The 4,674-nt window shown below is 39.4% G+C and overlaps 1 pseudogene; it reads left to right on the forward strand.

Moving 5' to 3' along the window:
• Positions 1 to 1,202: 1,202 nt before the first annotated feature.
• On the forward strand, positions 1,203 to 4,365 carry LOC132526477 (small ribosomal subunit protein uS2-like; annotated as a pseudogene).
• The last annotated feature ends 309 nt before the right edge of the window (positions 4,366 to 4,674 follow it).

Raw genomic sequence — 4,674 nt, forward strand, 5'->3', positions numbered from 1 at the left:
TGTGAGCTGTTTGGATGACATTTTGCTTAATATTTTGAATATTAACCCCTTATCAGTCATATGACTTGCAAAATTTTTCTGTCATTCAGTAGGTTGTCTTTTTGTTTTCAGTGGTTTCCTTTGCTGAATAGAAGCTTTTAACTTTAATTAGGTCCCATTTGTTACCATACAGTATTGAAACAATCAGTTTAGAAATCTACCTCACCGACTTATAAAGCTTATCTGGGTATGATAGGAGCATCTATCTCTAAAACATAACTAAATATCTGCCACACTGCAGGTGCTTGAAATTCAGTATTGCCTGCTATTGAGTTTTCAAAGAAAGTTCAGCTATTTCTCACTAGACTTTCCATTTAAATTAAAATGTTTCAATGAAAGAGCCTTCATACGTTTCCTTGTGGAAGATGTATGTTAATTTTACAAATATATGAGCATCTGTGTATTTTCATGGGGAATACACAGTGCCTTTTCTAGCACTGAGATGCTTGAAATAGGGTTATTTCCCTTTCAAACGAAAAACAAATAAATTATATTTTTTCCCCTTGGCGCTTAAAAGAAATAAAACAAAATGGTTATAATCGAGATCTCCCGTTATTTTATTCTACTGGGGAAAACACGCTGGGTATCAAACATGCTAGACTGACTTCCAAACTGTAATCCACTATGGAAAATGTAGTACTTCATAGTATTTCTCTCTAGATCTACTTTTTTTCTCCCTAAAAGAGCAAGCCTCTTGGAAATAGAATCATTTCTTCTGTCATTATTATATCCTATCTTTAGTATGGTGCTTTGCCCTACTGGGTTAAGAAAATTGAACTAAATATATGGGATGCCATTCACTACAAAACATTATTTTTTGAAAGATATATTCCTTTGTTCATTGAATATATGTTACACACTTCTACGTTCCAAGCACTGAGACAACAGAGATAAAGGTGAAAATTCCTCCTACAGGAGGTCATGATCTACTAGAAGAGGCTGACAGAAAAATCCCCAGCTCTGAGAGAGACAGGCATACGATGGGATTGAGCATCAAACCAGTGGGTGCCTGAGCTGAAAGTTTGAGTATGGGAAGGCATCTGCTGGATAAGGAGAAATGGTGAAAAGAAAGAATGTGCAAAAGCCCCATAAAAAGCTTATTGTGGATATATGTGTGAAAGGAGCTGTGTCAGGAATGACTGAAATGTGACCTGAGGACCTCCATGTTCCCTGCCTGGGCTGAACTTTTGTTGAACACTCTAAAATCAAACCGCCGAATAGTTGCTGAATTGCCAAAACCAAAGAATAATGCTGAGAACTGGACTTTTTCTGGACGAAAGAAAACATACCTTTCCCTAGTAAAGGATGAGATGTGCTCCACAACACAATTGTACGTGTAGAACAAATTTATCCTCCAATCCAAAGTTTTGGTAAACAACTTGTGTAAGCCTGCATGAACTTCTCTCTTTTTTCCCATCAAAACCCTTACCCATTTTCTCTGATGGGACACTATTCTGGGTTCCTCCAGAATCTGTGATCCCCAAATTGCAGTTCTAAGTCACCAAATAAACTGCCTTTTTGCCTCTTTATAGCTCACGGTTCTTTTGGTTGACATATGCGAGAGGCTGGTGAGAGCAATGAGTGATAAGACTGAAGAGGTAGACTGGTGCGTGAGCTACCTGACACCCTCTCTGCCAGATGAAGGCAAATCTTTGAAAGTATGATATTTAAGGGAAGTCTGAACATCGTATTTATTCTTTAGAAAGATTAGTACTCTGGATTCTGAATTAATTTACGTATCCAGTATTGCCTTTTATGGAGGATTTGGTAGTTAATTTATGCATAGTGTTTATATCAATAGATAGAGAAAAAAATATTTTTTGCTTCCTTTGGGCCAGGTTGTAGTAGATTAATTACAAATATGCTCCCAATTCTTCCCTTCTGTATCTATACTCCTTTTAATAGACTTCACAAACCCTCCTAAGAAGAAGAGGAGTCAATTTCTCCATACCTCAAATCCGAGTTGGCCCTGTCACTTGACTTGGCCAGTAGGAAGCAGCAGGAATAGCTGTGTGCTAGTTCCAAGTCTAGGGCTCAAGACTTGCACATTTCTACTCTTACTTATGGACTCCACACCCTTCCCTCCAGCACCATCATCAAATCATATGCTAATAAGTACCAGCTAGCATGCTGGAATGCTGGACAATGAGACCATATAGAAGAGAGTAAATTTATCCCAGCTAAAGACATTTGAAACCAGGTATCATTAGTTCTTCCACAACTTACAACTGACCACATGCTCCTGAAGAAACCCAGCTGAGGTCAGATGAGTGTAGCAGAGATGAAAAGACCTCTCAGCAGATAAAGAGATGTATAAGCATATGAAAATGTTTCTTGTTATAAGCCATTGAAATTTGGTAGATATAAAAGGCACACCATTAAGGCAATGGATAACTTGATGTGTAGGCACTTCATAGTGTTTTACTATGTTACTTTAATGCTATCTACCTTGCAAGGCAAATATTATTATAGTCTGCATTTTTTAGACTATAAATCTGAGGCTTATACAGTTAATTCTCTTTCCTCATTGGTACTCTAGCTCATTACTGCTAAAGCCCAGGATCTTCTCTGTCAACTGCATTGTCTTTTCAAATTCTTCTCTCTTGAGAAAAAAGAATTAAGTCAAGTATTTTGGTCTACAGTGTAACTCATGGAGAAGTGAGTTGAATCGCAATGAACAAAACATATATCCATTGATTTCAACATTAATGAGTTTTTAGTCCAAAAAAACTACAGTTTTCACCAGATAATGCAGCCCCTTAGGCAGAAAATATTATTAATTATGCTTTAAAAAGCATCTTTGCCCCTAGAATAGAAACTATGAATAGAAACTATGAATAGAAAAATACATATGATATGAGATCATTAAAAAGGAGTAGGAATTTCATCAGAATTATTGTTATGGGTATTCTCTCCTCAACCTACTCAATTAGAGAGCATAATGAACGACCACTGTGATGAAAAACATCTCTCTCCTCTCAATTTATGAGAAAAAAAAATAGTTTTAAAATGGTATCAACATTATCATTCCTTTCTCTCAGGCCCAGAATATAAAAGTATGCTATATATTTCCACATTCACAGAAAAAAATTGTTAGCTGCTTAAGCCACATTAATGTCACCTGTTTAAATAATAATGTTATGTTCAACCACTGCTAATCAGTAAACATGATAAACCAAGATCATCAGAGTTAACTTATTAGAGGAAATATATTTATACCTGGTTTATTATTTTTGCATTAATTGAAACTTGCCAAATATTTACTGCTGTGAAGAATTACTTCTTTTTTTTTTTTTTTGCTAATATAATGCTTTTCTTTATTTATTAAAAGAGACATTCCTGCTTTTCTGCGCTACCCAGAGAGGGTCCATACAGCATTGCTCTGGGTTCATCTCGTAAGTTAAAGGAAACCCGGATCCCTTGATGTTCTGCAAATAAAGGAGAAGGATGTCCTCAAATTCCTTGCAGCAGGAACCCACCTTGGTAGCATCAACCTTGACTACCCAACAGAACAGTACATCTTCAAAATGAAAAGTGATGGTATTACCTCATACACCTAAAGAGGACCTGGGAGAAGCTTCTGCTGGCAGCTCGTGCCACTGGTGCCATTGAAAACGGGGCAGATGTCAGTGTTGTATCCTCTGGGAATACTGGCTAGCAAGCTATGCTGAAGTTTGCTGCTGCCACTGGACCCCTCGTATTGCTGGCTGCTTTTCTCCTGGAACCTTCCCTAACGAGATCTAGGTAGCCTTCCGGGAGCCACGACTTCCCTTGGTTACTGATCCAGGGCTGATCTCAGAGGTGTCTTACGTTAACCCACCTACCGTCATTGCGTCACACAGACTCTCCTCTGCACTATGTGGACATTGCCATCCCCGAGCTCACATGATAGTCCGCTGTGGTGGATGTGTCGGAGGGCCGTGTGGAGCGGAGGCGGGGGCGGGCCAGGCCGGCGGCGGCGGCGGCTGCAGCTGCGGGAGACGCGGGAAGATCTGCGCATGCGTGGCACTGTCTCCCATGAACCCCCGGGGTCAGATCAGCCTGATCTCTACTTCTACAGAGGTGCTGAAGAGATTGAAAAGGAAGAGCTGGCGGTGGCTGGAAAGGGTGTGACCCAGGAGGAATTTCCAGGTGAATGGACTGCTCCAGCTCCCAAGAATTTACTGTACTCGACCTGAGGTTGCAAACAGGTCTGCAGGTGCCCTCTGTGGCCATCAGCAGTTCCCTCGTGAAGACTGCGGCGCTCAGCTCACTACTGGGGACTGAACTGCAGCTTCCACTGCTCAGGCCACTGAACAGGTAGGAACAGCCACTGAGTGGTCTTAAGTTGTTCTTCCACAGAATCTTAAACAGAAAATGTAAATAAGATTGACAGAAAATATAGTTTCTTAAAAAAAATGACATTCCTGAATTAGATTCAGTAGGATATTTTGTGGGTATGTATGTATATATATACATACATACACACAAGCACACACACGTAGGAATGTATCTATCCCCACACATGTATGAATGTGTTTGGGTAATAGAGAAATGGAGAGACAGCTGTGGTTATATATACCTTTTATTCACTCACACATTTACAACAAAAGATATACATCCCATTTATTGACCAATTAGATATGAACAAATGAC

Source organism: Lagenorhynchus albirostris, chromosome 9 (genome assembly GCF_949774975.1).
Source record: "Lagenorhynchus albirostris chromosome 9, mLagAlb1.1, whole genome shotgun sequence".
Classification (NCBI taxonomy): Eukaryota; Metazoa; Chordata; class Mammalia; order Artiodactyla; family Delphinidae; genus Lagenorhynchus; species Lagenorhynchus albirostris.